At 38.9% G+C, this 15,423-nt stretch overlaps 1 long non-coding RNA gene across 1 annotated transcript; it reads right to left on the reverse strand.

Annotated features, from left to right (window-relative positions):
- Window positions 1-2,470: 2,470 nt before the first annotated feature.
- LOC125925216 (uncharacterized) lies at window positions 2,471-14,819 on the reverse strand. Its single transcript, XR_007458735.1, has 3 exons — window positions 14,652-14,819; window positions 11,982-12,132; window positions 2,471-2,890 (listed from the first exon to the last, which is right to left on the reverse strand). It is a non-coding gene; the product is annotated as an uncharacterized LOC125925216 (long non-coding RNA).
- Between the last annotated feature and the right edge of the window lie 604 nt (window positions 14,820-15,423).

Here is a 15,423-nt window from a genome sequence, read left to right on the forward strand (position 1 = left end):
CAAGGCTACATGTCTTCTACAAAGGTAATAAATACAATTTAGGACACCTTTTGAGAATTTTTTAAATTGTCAAGTTTTATTTACTAAAATTATCTAAAAGATAATTTTATTCAAATTTTATAAATTATCTTATAAGCAGATGTTCATGTATTTTTATTGTTCATGTTTTCATTTGTGTTTATGATCATGTTGTTGTAAAGTGAAACTATTTTAATTATTCCTGGCTTTATCAGACAGGGGTTCAATCAGAGAATCAAGGCCATTAGGGATCTATCTATATGTCTGTCTATCTACCTATCTTTGAATTTGTTATAGAGATTTGACCTTACACAATTGTGGGAGCTGGTTAAAAAGCAGTCTCTAAGGGCACCTGGGTGGCTCAGTTGGTTAAGCTTCCAACTTCAGCTCAGGTCATGATCTCACAGCTCGTGAGTTCAAGACTGCATCGGGCTCTGTGCTGACAGTTCGGAGCCTGGAGCCTCCTTCAGATTCTGTATCTCCCTCTCTCTCTGCCCCTCCCCTGCTCACACACACTCACACTCTCTCTCTCTCTCTCTCTCTCTCTCTCTCTCTGTCTCTGTCTCAAAAATAAATAAACATTAAAAATTAAAAAAAAAAAAAAGCAGTCTCTATAAGTCTGTTTTCTTTCCATTGATGCTGGAGCTTAGAATCTATGAGGCAGGCAGGGGCGCCTGGGTGACTCAGTCGGTTAAGTGTCCGACTTCGGCTCAGGTCATGATCTCGAGGTTTGTGAGTTCGAGCCCCACGTCAGGCTCTGTGCTGACAGCTCAGACCCTGGAACCTGCTTCGGATTCTGTCTCCTTCTCTCTCTGCCCCTTCCCACTTGTGCTCTATCTCTTTCTGTCTATTAAAAATAAATAAATCTAAAAATAAAATAAAATAAAATCTATGAGGCAGGCAGTCAGGAAGAAAAGATGGATGCAAAGTCAGGGAGGCCAAGAATTAGCTAGAACCACAGGCACAAGCTGGAATTTGCAAGGATGGACTGAAATTGATGTCAGTGTTTGTTCCTCTGCCCTTAGTGGTCTGGGAATCCTGGAGTGGTCAGGGGGCTTCACCATGAAGCTAAATAAACATGCCTGTCCCAGGAGTCAGAGAAACTGTAGGAGGATCTAGGCGGAAAAGTAGAAGAATTGTAGGCCCAGCCCCTGGCTTACACAAGTTGGGTGAGCCAGCCTATAAATGACAACATATGTGAGCTGCAAAATAATTGCTTCTTCACTTCTGGCTTCCAAATCTTGCACAAGACTATCCTTTGTGGCTTAACCTAACCACAAATATTCAAGAAAGGTCATTCTGGGAAATGTAGTTCAGGCTAGCCAAGTTGACACACTGCAAAGTCACCACACTGGCTTATGAAAATTAAGTTATAAGTTATATGTGTATGACGAATGACATCACAGCCTAGTGTATTTATTGCATATTTTCTGTGTTCTGTTCTTTGGGTGCTAACTCACTGAATTATCACAACCCAGTGCTGTAGGGACTGTGATTGTTCCCATTTTCAAGATTTGTAAACTAAATCACAAAATGGTTAAGTAACTTGCCTAAAGTCATAGAGCCAGTAAGTGGTAGCAAAAGCAGGATTTAAACTACCCAGGAGGGGCACCTGGGTGGCGGTTGGCTCAGTCTGTTAAGTGTTAAGCGTCTGACTCTTGATTTCAGTCCAGGTCATGATCTCAGAGTTCACTGGATCAAGTCCTGAGTCAGGCTCTGTGCTGACAGCACTGGGCCTGCTTGGGATTCTTTCTCTCCCTTTCTCTCTGCCCCTCTCCCGCTCACACTCTCTAAACAAACACACAAACACACAAACACACAAACTTTTAAAAATAAAATAAACTACCCAGGCAATACAGCTTTAGAGCCTCTGCCCTTACCCATTATTCTCTGTCACCTCCCTGTAAGACAATGTGAGAAAAGTTCTCGCAGAATTGAGTCTAAAGATGGCCTAACGAAGTCTAAGCCTGTCAGATGCAAAAGGAGTCGGACCATAGCACTCAGCACCGATTTTCCACTGTGCACAACACAACATTGTTTGCCTGATTAATGATTCAAATTTTGCTTGAATTTACTTTTTATAGATTTAATATTTTGGTTTTATGTTGTATAAAAGCCACAGTGAAGTATAAGGAATTTACATGTCATTTATATTGCATGTATAACTTTTATGATGAAAAATCATCAAAATCAATGGCTCTCAAATAGTGAACATTTTTTTTTAATTTTTTTTAACATTTTATTTATTTTTGAGACAGGGAGACACAGAGCATGAACAGGGGAGGGTCAGAGAGAGGGAGACACAGAATCCGAAACAGGCTCCAGGCTCTGAGCTGGCAGCACAGAGCCCGACGCGGGGCTTGAACTCACGGACAGTGAGATCATGACCTGAGCCGAAGTCGGCCGCTTAACCGACTGAGCCACCCAGGCGCCCCTCAAATAGTGAACATTTTAACTCATCTTGAGGCAAGCTGGGCTTGCCTTTGTTGTTGACAAAGAAAGGAGATGTGAGGAGCCAACACCTGAGTATATCATTAATAATTAGAGGAAAAACAAATGCACTAAAAATAAACAAATGAATCATTAGTTAAGCCCATAGAGAAATGTTTTTTTTAAAAACCCTGAATCTCTACTAAATAAGAGATGTTTTACCAGACGATACTAGTTTCTTGAATTAAATGTGTGTGCCATGTTCCTGGTACAATCACAAAAAGCCAGATTTTCACAACAAAATGCTTCCTCTTTGTCTCTGGGGCAGATTTATAAAATATTCCAAATGTGCTGTTGGAGGCAAAAGCGGTAGGAATCCAGGTACGTCAGGATGATTACGGTTGTCCGGTTGGAGCCTTCTGAGACGTCCTTGTGCAATTCTCTGTGTAAAAAGTAAAACATATTTGGAGTTTTCTGTGACAGTGGCTTCGCATTGCACAAGTCGTGAACTGCTTTTGATCACTTAACCATTTCCCCTTCCATGGACTGCCCACGTTTCCTCCACAGCACATCATGCTCCAGGAGAGGCGTCTCGTCTGTAACATGAGTCTCATCGGCCAAACGCTGCAGAATCACACTTGCCACTGAGTCTGCTTCTAACAGACTCACAGTGGCTCTGTCCTGAAAATTAATTTGTCTGAAATCCTGAAACTACAATTCTCTAAAAATACATTCAGCTTTAGGTCAAGTGTATTTTCCCAAACTGGTGTCTGCAGACCACCTGTCTGCCCTGGCTCTGGACCGTCTCTCGGCCTGTGTTGGATTCTGCTGGCCCCAAATTCCACAGGACCCGTGAAGCCCAACCCCACCTTGCCCACTGTTTGGAATCTTCTCTCATCTCTTATGGAGTCCCTGTCAATTCCCCACAAAACTCTCCCCCACCTTTCTTTTTGCCCCTCAATCAAATCAGCTCCCTCTCTTCTCACCACATCCTGACAACCCCCATCCATTGCCCTCTATCCTCCTTCAAAACACTCTGGCTGTACATGTACTTTGTCCACCTTTAAGTCTCAGAGAAATAGTCACCAGCTCCTATGAAATCCTTTCCTGACTCCACTGGGCAGTTAATTGTTTTTCCCTCAATGCTATGGTTTAGATTTCTTTTTCTTTCATTTTCTTCATTTATTTCTTCATCTATTTCTCCTTCCACTCCTCTTTCTTCTTCCCCTCTTCCTTCTTCTTCTCCTCCTCCTCCCCCTCCTCTTCCTCCTCTGGCCTCCTCTTTCTTCTTCTCCTTCTCCTCTTCCTCTTTCTTCTTCTTACTTGACACAAGGTATTACTATTGCCTCTTATAAAAGTTTAAAGTCCTGGGTTCCAATTCTGCCTCCTCCACTAACCATGTGACATTATTCCTGTCATCTAATCCAACAGTGCTTTCTCATCTGCAATATGTTAATAAAAATAATAAAATATAACAATAGTTTTGACAACACAACACAGAGTGCTTATGCTTACTATGTGCCAGGCACCCTTTTAAATGTGAATATATATTAATTTTTTAATAATGCAAAAGAGTGATAAAATAATTTCTAGCAAATTATGTAGCCATTTAAAAATAAGGAGGTAAAATATTAAACTATATCCATTATATAATATTAAGTGGAAAATCAAATTGCAGAAAAAAATATGTAACATGATCATCTACGTTAAAACTATGCATTAGATATACAAATAATAGCTCTCATTCTTCCCCTCTCTCTATACACACACATGCACAATTTGAAGTTTTACAAATCATGTGTTTATATATCTACATAGTTTAAAATTTTCAATGAGCATTTAAAAATAAAATAAGTAGGAGAAAATGACTATATAAAAATAAATTGGGGGGGGGTGGTGCCTGGGCGGCTCAGTCCATTAAGTGTCTTACTCTTGATTTCAGTTCAGGTCACCATCTCTCACAGTCATGGGATTGAGCTCCATGCTGGGCTTCATGCTGGGGATGGAGCCCGCTTAGGATTGTCTCTCTCTTCCTCTCCCGCTGCCCCTCCCCCACTCATTTTTTTTTTTTTTTTTTTTTTCTCTCAATCAACAAATAATGATTTGGACAAGCATAGCAGAACTGGCAATTTAAATAAATTATATTCATGAAAGTAAAACCTTGGCTAGATATTTTCCTTATTCCAATCACAATTGAAAAAAAAAAGATTTTTGATATACACTTTTAAGAACCGCCAACTAAACCAACATTGTGTTTTTCTAAATATCCCCAATGAGAGCATAGATTTCTAATTCGGGAATTTTTTTTTTTTTAACTAGACAGTGGCATTTGTCATCGTGGCTGATGAATAAAATTGCTAATGAGCCTGGGTAATGCCGATATTAGCCAAAACCATCACAGACTTTTCTCTCATTCAAAGCACTGTAACTTTTAAAGGATGTTTTATGGGTAACCGTTCATTCCTTTTATAGGATATAGAGACCTCAAAATGTTTCCAAAGTTTATTTCAAAATAATAAGCTTAATTATGTTTTATAGGAAGAAATCTGCATACTTACCAAAATTTCACTGCTCAGGTTCAGTTATTCTAGTTAGCTGCCAATTGGAATAAATTTCTAAAACTTTTCAATAATTTCATCAGTCCTAGAAGTTACTAAATAAATGCCTTACTTATCACTGAAGATTTTTCTTCTACCTTCTTTTAACAGTACATCTGTCATTTCATCTCTGCAAGTAACTTTTGAATATAAAGTGTTTTGCATATTTATAATGTATTCTTGTATTGGAATGAAAATAACCTTTTATTATTTTTGCCTATAATTACCATCACAATGAATAGCAGATCTTAAGAGTGCTGTTACTTCAAGTTGAAACCCAGGACAGCAACACTCGCCACTTCCTTCCCCACCTCCAACATGTATCTGCATCTCTTTCATTCAATACGAGGAAACTTCCTCTAGTCTGAGATTAATCTCTCAACCCTCTCTCAGAAACTTGTTCCACCATTTAGATCTGTTCATCATTAATATCAGCCCCTCTTTTCACCCAGCTTTTGCCCCTCAGTGTTTAAATAAGTCAAGTCTCTTCCATAGAATGTTGAAAGATAGAGAGACAGAGACAGACACAGAGAGATATAGAAGACCTCGATCCCTACATCTTCTTCTAGTTTCTGACCAATCATTTGCTTCCTACTTTAAAACAATCATAGTCTCAGGGTGCCTGGGTGACTCTGTCAGTTAAGCCTCTGACTTCAGCTTAGGTCATAATCTCCAAGTTCCTGAGTTCAAGCCCCATGTCAGGCTCTGTGCTGACAGCTCAGAGCCTGGGGCCTGCTTCAGATTCTGTGTCTCCCTCTCTCTCTGCTCCTCCCCCACTTGCACCCTGTCTCTCTCTTCTCTCAAAAATAAACATTAAAAAATTAAAAACATAAAATAAAGCAATCTTAGTGTCTTAAATTACCCACTTTCACATTCTTTTCAAGCCAGAGCACTTAGGGCTTGGCCCCAATCACTCCAATGAAAGTTTCAGTGATAGTCACAAATGAATCCATTTACTAACCCAAGGGATGATTTTCAGGCATCTTACCTGAATTTCTTGGCAGCATATATTTTGCCACTTTTCCCCACTCTTTGCTTGGAGCTTTTACTTTGCCTTTTGTGAAACCACACTCTTCCTGTTCTCCTTTTATCTGCAATTCCTTTTTGTGTATTTTGGAAACTCACCATTTAAACTTGATTCTCTACAGAATTTCATCCTGAGTTCCTCTCTCTTCTCGATCTATACACTTATCCTGATCATCTCTTCCTTGGTCAACTCCTCAATTAATATCTCTACCTTTTGGCATCCTAACCTTTGACTCTAAACAGGTCTTTGTCCCCTGAATGCCAGTTTTAACTCATCATGAGACTCCACAAACTCTCTTATCCTCTATGCTCTCCCCTTTTGGCAAATGGCACTACTAGTTGCTAAAATAAAAAACATGGAGTCCTTCTAGAATTTTTCTCTCTACCTCATTTCCCATATCCATTGATCTTTAAGCCCTGCCAATTTTATTCATTAAGTGGTTCCTAACTATTACTTTAGGGATTTTTCCCTTCTTATTTAGATTCCTATCATAATCTCATTGGATCTGCCTTTAGTTTTATCTCTTCCAACATACCCTCCCCAACTCCATCATAACTTATAAAAAATTTGTTTAATGTTTATTTATTTTTGATAGACAGAGTGTGAACAGGGTAAGGACAGAGAGAGAGGGAGACACAGAATCTGAAGCAGGCTCCAGGCTCTGAGCTGTCAGCACAGAGCCCAACACAGGGCTTGAACCCACGAACTGTGAGATCATGACCTCAAGTTGGAGGCTTAACTGACTGAGCCACTCAGGCACACCATAAAAAACTTTCTAATACACAAATCAATAACTCCCCATCAACTCCGAGATAAAACCCAAACCTAAGGCTGCACAAAATCTGGCCCCTGCCTACCTTCCCAATCTTATCTTCTCTCTAAATGCCACAGGCATCCTAAGATCTGGTCATACTCAACAACTTGTAGTTTTGTGAACATACTATATTCTCTCTTTCCACACGGTCCCATTACTTTCTTTCTCCTTTCTTCTTAGTTTAATCATTTCTTCTTTGAAAACACCTCAGTATCACTTCTACCAAGATATATTTTATTAGAACTTCCTTAACCATATTACCCAGAATAAAAAAGGCAAACTTCCTGTGGGAATCCATAGATCTTTGCCTACATTTGTCACATCATATCTCTTGTTTGCAAGTTCCAAAACTAAACCCAAAACAGAGTTAAAAATAGGGAAGGGGGAACTAAAGAGAATGCATTAAGTTAAAGTCAGTGGAAAGCCCAAGAAATAAATTTTAAAGCATATCTGAATATAGCAGCTTAACAAATGTCCTCAGGAGTCCATGTATTTTTCTCCATCTTTATTTTTCTGTGTTGGCCGTACTCTCAAGTAGGCTATCACTGCATGGTGGCAAAGAAGGTCATCAGCTGCTTTCTTAAGATTTCCATGAAAAGTCCTAGGATAGTTTCTCATTGAACTAGCTATAGCCACTTGCCTATTTTACTGAACACTCACACTGGTTAGGACAAAGATAACCTGACTGACCAGGCGTAGGTCACATACCCACTCTTGGTGGTGGGGTATGGGATAGAATCAGCGTCCTCTAAAATATGAACTAAGAGAAATTAGTCCATCCAAAAGGTGATGGGCATAGAAGGGTACATAGTCTACTATAACCCTTGTCATACTATATTATTATAGTGTGTTTATCTGCTCACTGATTTGTGAGACTTTTCAAGATATAGATTATGTTTCCAACTATGTAACCCAATTACAAAGTATACTCATATCGGTGTTCTTGTGAGAACTTCATGAAATAATGTATTTATAGCACCTATAATACTATCCAACCATAAAGAAAGAATAAAATCTTGCCATTTACAACAAAATGGATGGACTTTGAGGAGATTATGCTCAGTGAAATAAATCAGACAGAAAAAGACAAATACCATATGATCTCACTTATATGTGGAATCTAAAAACACTAAATAAAAAACAAAAGCAGACAAAACAAGAACCAAGTCCATAGATACAAAGAATGGACTGGTGGATGCCTTAGGCAGGATGAGGTGGGAGAAATGAATGAGAGGTGTCAAAAGGTACAAACTTCCAGGTATAAAATAAATAAGTTATGGGGACATAATATGTAGCATGGTGACTGTAGTTAATAATACTGTATTTTATATATAAAAGTTGTTAAGAGAATAAATCTTAAAAGTCCTCATCATAAGAAACAGTATTTTTGTAATGGTATGGTTATGATGTTAAGACACCGTGGTGATCATTTTGCACAAAAACATTGAATCTTTATATTGGACACTTGAAACTAACATAGTGTTATATGTCAATTATATCTCAATAAAAAAGCATTTATCACATAGATATACAAAACGATAAATATTAGCTATCACTACTGGTATTATTGTTTCACATACAGAGTGAAACATGAAATAAGCTTTATCTGTATAGTCAATGTACAGAAAAGGCCCATATGCATGATTGTCATAAGAGAAAATATTTTCACTTTCAAGTAACAGAAAGTCCACCTAAAAGTGAATTAAACTTAAGAGCACTTTTTATCTTACATAGCAAGGCATCTAGAAGCCACATGGCTATAAGGAGATGGTTAAATCTGTGGCTAAAATAAGTACTCAGGGATCCAGAGTACTGCCATCTTTTGGTTTTGTCATGCTCAGAGGCTGGGCTAGTTCATCATCATAAGAGATTAATTAAGCTCCCAGCAACACATCTTCACATACCAGTGGCCTAGAGGTGGAAAAAGGAATATCTTTTTCCATGGATCTCTTTTTAAGAACAGAGAGTTTTCTTAGGATCCTTCCTTTCCCAAGCCAATTACTGCTACATATCGTTGGTCAGAACTGGTCAGTGAGACCACTTCAATTCTCACGGACCAAGCAAGATGCTTTCAAAAGGAGGACAGTATGCTTTCTAACTTTTGGGACCCTGTCAGTATGAAGGCAGGGGTGCTGGTGAAAAATGATGTCTGTGCATTTTGCAGTTATTTCCAAAGTAATATGTGCTCATTGTTGCAATTCAATACATCTGTGTGTTTACAGTAAAATTACTATTCACCCCTTTTGGCTCCTAATTTTATCCTGTGGTATACACACAGTGAACAGTTGGTATGTTTCTTATTTGTTCATACAAAAATAGGATCATGTTGGTGAGTTGGCTCCCCAAAATTGAGACATGCTATATATATTCTAGAACATTTTCTTTCTAATAGGTGCATATTCCTTCCATAGTATACTGTGCCAGTTATCAGTTCATTGCCTTTCAGGTCCAAGACCACTCTTCTTTGCCCTGTTTTATGATCCTGGATGCTATAAACATTTCTCCTTTGGGGCACCTGGGTGGCTCAGTCAGTTGAGCATCTGACTTTGGCTCAGGTCATTGTCTAGTGGTTCATGAGTTTGAGCCCCACATCAGGCTCGCTGCTATCAGCCTGTCACTGCAGAGCCCACTTCAGGTCCTCTGTACCCCTCAACCCCGTCTCTGCCTCTCTCCTGCTTGTGCTCTTCAAAAAAGCAATTCAAAATTAAATTCAAATAAATTCAAAAAAATTTATTATTTTTTAATAAATAAATAAACACTTTTCCTTTAACACCTGGCTCAATTTTAGGCTCTGTCAATAGAGGGTGCTGGAGAGACACCTCAAAGCCAGAGATGGAAGAAGGAATTTTTCTTCCTGCTTCCTGAGTGCTGTTTTTGGCATGGCAGCCAGTTAATGGACCTGGAAAAGGCCTAGTAGTGCTCATATCAGCACTGGGAGCTGCACATATCAGCATGGATGCTCCGTTAAGGTTTTCTGCCACCCTGAAGTTTTGGTCTAGGGACCAGTTGTAGTTCCCTCTGCAAGTTTCTTGCCATCAGCATGCTGCATGTTCCTGTGGCAGCCTCACCCTCTCTAGAGGTCTGAATCTCAGTCATGGGCAGAAGGAGGAGAGCTCTTTTAGATTCTTCTTTCCTTCTTCCCTCTTCTTCAGCCCAAAGAATAATAAATGTTTCATGCATCTGCTACTTCTCTACTTCTTATAGTTTTCTCTCCTTCTTCTAGTAGTTAACCACCTTTAACTGGTTAACCATTTTTCTCTGTTCTTTTTTTTAATATATGAAATTTATTGTCAAATTGGTTTCCATACAACACCCAGTGCTCATCCCAGAAGGTGCCCTCCTCAATACCCATCACCCACCCTCTCCTCCCTCCCACCCCCCATCAACCCTCAGTTTGTTCTCAGTTTTTAACAGTCTCTTATGCTTTGGCTCTCTCCCACTCTAACCTCTTTTTTTTTTTTTTCCTTCCCCTCCCCCATGGGTTTCTGTACTGTTGTACTTTTTCTCTTCTCACTGGATTGTGACTGGTATGGATGAATATACTATAATTTAATTTAATCATACCCAGTGTATTCAATAGTTATGGTTTTGTTTGTATGTCCTGCTCTCCAATTATTATTTAATAAGTATTCATTGAGAACTTACTGTGTACCACATGTTAATTTAAACACTAGGAATATTGTGGTAAGCAAGACTAATAAAGTCCTTACTTCATGGAGTTTACAGTCCAGAGCAAAGACTGAGATAATAAAAATAAATATAATATTCAAGATAGTGATAAATGCTGTGAAGAAAATATGAATGTTTAAGAGATTAGAGAGTAAAAATAAATCAAGGGATAGGGAACAATTGGGGTAAGCAAGATCAAGAAGGCCTTCACTGAGGAGGTAGCATTTGAACAGAGATCCGAATGATGGGAAAGAGTTGACAACAAACATCCATTGTGGCTGGATCATGGTGTCAAAGGAGTAGAGTGATATGTGGTGAGAAGTCAGCATATGATGCAAGGATATGTAGGTAATTGAAAGTTTGGATATCATTGTGAGGGTGATGGGAAGCCATTGGAATGTCTTTTTTAAAATTTATTTAAACACTTTTTTTTTAATGAGACAGAGTAGGGGGGGGCAGAGGGAGGGAGAAAGAGAGAGAGAGGAAAAGAGAGAGTGAGAGAAAGAGAGAGAGAGGGAGTGAGAGAAACAGAGAGTGAGAGAAAGAGAGAGAGAGAGGAAGAGAGAGAGTGAGAGAAAGAGAGAGTGAGAGAAAGAGAGAGGGGAGAGAGAGAATCTTAAGCAGGCTTCATGCCCAGCTTGGAGCCCAATGTGGTACTCACTCTCATGACCGAGATCATGATCTGAGCTGAAATCAAGAGTCGGTTGCTTAACTGACTGAGGTAACCAGCCCCCACCCCTCCACTGGAATGTCTTAAACAGAGAAGTAAAACAACCTACTTTACGTCTTCAAAAGGCCACTTTGGCTGTTGTATACAAAATAAATTCTTCAAATTACTATGCTGTATGCTTGAAATGAATATAACATCATGTGTCAACTATACCTCTAAAAAACAAAAAAGTAAAAAAAAAAAAAAAAGCATAAACTCTCTGGAGTCAAGAGTACAGACAGGTTATGCAAAGTTGGAGGCTATTACAATCATTCACAGAGAGATATTGTTGACTTGGACCAAGATGTTAGCAATGGATGCTGTGAACAGTGAAAGAGAATGAATGTAAGATAGAGCCTGTAGATGTTGCAGGTTGATTATATGTAAAGAATGAGAAGTGAGGAATCAGAGATAACTCCTAGGTTGGGGCCTAAGCAAATAGTTAGCTTATTTGGGCCCTCCATTAGCAATTCTCAAACTTTTTGGTCGCAGGACAATTTTCTATTTTTAAAAATTATTGGGTAATTAAAAAAATGTTTTTGTTTATGTGGGATACTTATATACATATGTGTATATGAAAAAAATTTACTTTTTACTACATTAAAATAAAAACAAATATTTAAAATATTTCTTACTAATTCATTTAAAATAGAAATAAGTCCATGACATATTGACATAAATAACATACTTTATGAAAAATACCACATTTGGGGGTACCTTGGGTGGCTCACTCAGTTAAGCGTCCAACTTTGGCTCAGGTCATGATCTCGTGATTTGTGAGTTCGAGCCCTGCATCAGGCTCTGCACTGGCGGTGTGGAGCTTGCCTGAGGTTCTCTCTCCATCTCCCTCTTTCTCTGCACCCACTCTCTAAAAATAAATAAATAAACTTTAAAAAATAATACCACATTTTTATGAAAAATATTCTCCACAAAAATGTTTGGTGAGAAGAGAGGCATTATTTTCTATTTTTCAAATCTCATTAAGGTCTGGCTTAATAAATGACAGTCATATTCTTAAATCACCTTCTTCATTCAATTTATTGTGATATATTGTTTGGTTGTGGTACATGAAGAAAACTGTGTCTCACAGTTTCTCACAGTGTCTCACAGTGTCTCACAGTTAGATATGCAGTTAGGAAGGGGAGAGTTATTTTAATACCCTTTTCAGATAATTGCAGATATTATTCGATGTTACACTAAAACTTGATAAACGGTAGCTTCTGAAAGGTGAGCTGCAATGCTCCATATCAATGAACTTTTCTTAGTGTTATATTAAAATCCATTAGTTTGCCTTGCACTTTTTAAAAAAAAAAATTTATTTATTTTGAGAAATAAAGAAAGAGAAACAGAGATCCAGAGCATGAGTGAGGGAGAAGGAGTGAGAAAGGAAGACAGAATCTGAAGCAGGCTCTGGGCTCTAAGCTGTCAGCACAGAGCCTGACACAGGGCTCTGAACTCACAAACCATGAGATCTTGACCTGAGCGGAAGTCAAAGGCCTAAATGACTGAGCCACCCAGGCGCCCCTTGTCTTGCAGTTTTAATGAATCTTTTATCTATACATGATTTTAATCACATGTATGTCCAGGGTTCCCCAGACCACACTTTGAGAACAACTGAATCACAGAACGTTAATCATTAACTTAACAAATATATATTAGGTTGTTACCCTATGTCAACACTGTTCTATGAGGTAGAAATACAAAGAAATGATTGAACATGACCCCCCTTGCTTTCTTAGAACTCACAGTTTTGAGCATATTACCCTGGAGGGCTCTTGGCCCTTTAAAGATACCACCGAGGAGACAGTTCCCTTCTCAAACAAAAATATTTTGTATGCCAAAAAGTCAAAACCCCAAACCATACTAGGGAGTTCTTACTCTCTGAAGAAAAAGACAAATGGCACGTTCTCAGGTATGCAAGTAAATGTAAGGCAATAAAACATGTTTATACACATACTTCCTGTATTGCTTTATCACTTCCAGCATCATGATAAACCGCCCATATAGATTACTAACTCTGACCTCTTCACACATTACAGTCAGATGCCAACATCTTTCTTTCAAAAAATTCCAGTATCCCCTGTATCATCTCCAACCTTCTTTATTCTTCCAAGAATATTCATAGTAAACTATTGCTTCATGAAGTGACCTCACACATCAACTCCTTGAACTCTGTATACATTAACAAAGCCAGAATGATGTGAGATTAGGGGAAATCCCATATACTATCTGTGGCTGAGCATTTCCTTAATCTTGCCAACTTTTTTTTTTTTTTTTTACCTTCATCAACACTATGATATAATTATAATGTTCAACTATCATTTAGCTTCCTGATCTGGATATGAAGATGGATAGTTTAATCAGAACAATGGAAAAGTTGGTTTCAGGCTATAGTCCTTAAAATTTGGTTATGAGGGGGGTACCTGGGTGGCTCAGTCAGTTAAGCCTCTGACTTCAGCTCAGGTCATGATCTAATGGTTTGTGAGTTTGAGCCCCAGGTGGAGCTGTGCTGACAGCTCAGAGCGTGAAACTTGCTTCAGATTCTTTGTCTCCTTCTCTCTCTGCCCCTCTCCCCCACTCACACTCTGTCTGTCCCTCTCTCAAAAATAAATAAACATTATTTATTTATCTCTCTCTAGAGATAATAAACGTTATTTATCTCTCTCTAGAAGAGAGTGGGAATTTTCTTTGTGTTCACATTTACAAGTACTACATTTTCCACTTTACTTTCTTTTTTAATTTTTTTTTTTAACGTTTATTTATTTTTGAGACAGAGAGAGACAGAGCATGAACGGGGGAGGGTCAGAGAGAGGGAGACACAGAATCTGAAATAGGCACCAGGCTCTGAGCTGTCAGCACAGAGCCCGACGCGGGGCTCAAACTCACAGACCGTGAGATCATGACCTGAGCCGAAGTCGGCCGCTTAACCGACTGAGCCACCCAGGCGCCCCTCCACTTTACTTTTTAATTTTTATGTATTACATTTTATTTGTTTCAGTAATCTCTACACCCAATGTGGGGCTTGAACCCATGACACTGAGATCAAGAGTTCCACACTCTTCTGACTGAGCTCTACATTTTCTACTTTAATTAAAGCAAATGCTATATAAACATTTGTCAGGCTGGAAATAGGGAAGTCTAAATATGAGGAAATCGAGCGTCATAATTTTAACTGAAAAGTTCAGAGCTAAAAACTTATCTGGCAAGAAATGACAGTAAAGATGGAAATGACAATTAAAATTGCTCATGTAGTTAAAGGATAATCATTAACAAACCACTGAAAAAATAATTTCAGTCCTTCATTTTAAAATGAAAGAACAGCTCCAGCTGTTAAAGGACTAAATGTGATAGTAAATATGTAGCACCCAGAGCAGTTCCAGAACTTACTGTTATGCCCAGAATTTGTGATCCCCAAAGGCCACCAGGGAGTGGAGTCTGATGCAAAAGCAAAGAGCCTTTATTCGAGCTAGCTCGATCTCAATCCCCTACCTGCACCGACGCAACAGTGAGATGCCGGAGAGAGAAGGAGGGTTTCAAAAGCACAAAGGTTTTATAGGGATCTAGGGGCGGTTGGTGGGGTAATGGTCGTGGCCTTAGCCGATTGGGTCAGAGTCCCATTACGCAGGTCGCCAGGCGTGGTTTGAACGGGAAGTTTGAACTGGAAGTTTGAACGGGTGAGTGGGAAGTTACTCAAGGGGAGGAGGTGTGGTCTGAGGTTTGAGTGGGAATTTCTTTCTGTGGCCATGTTGGGGACATAGTCACTCAAGAAGGAGGATACAGAACAAGATGGAGACACAGAACAAAATGTAGTCGGCCAGCCTAGGTCTGCTCTTTCACCTACTAGGACTCGACTAATGTTGATTCCTTTCCTTGCTCCCTTTCTGAACCTCTTCCAAGGATTATCCTTGGAATATACTCTTCTTGACTGGCTGAACAAAACAATAAATATCAATCATGCTGTTAATGATTCCAAGTGTTTTCAAAATGTTTTTCTCTATGCATTTCACTTTATCCAGTGAATACTGAGTACATACTACAAGTCATGTCCTTCCAAGTCCTGGAGATACGGCTCTGAATATAACTGACACAGCATTTGAGTCTCATGGGGAAGATAAGCATCCATCAAATAATTATGGAAATAATTAATTATAATCATCTC

The sequence above is a fragment of the Panthera uncia genome, chromosome F1 (assembly GCF_023721935.1).
Source record: "Panthera uncia isolate 11264 chromosome F1, Puncia_PCG_1.0, whole genome shotgun sequence".
NCBI lineage: Eukaryota > Metazoa > Chordata > Mammalia > Carnivora > Felidae > Panthera > Panthera uncia.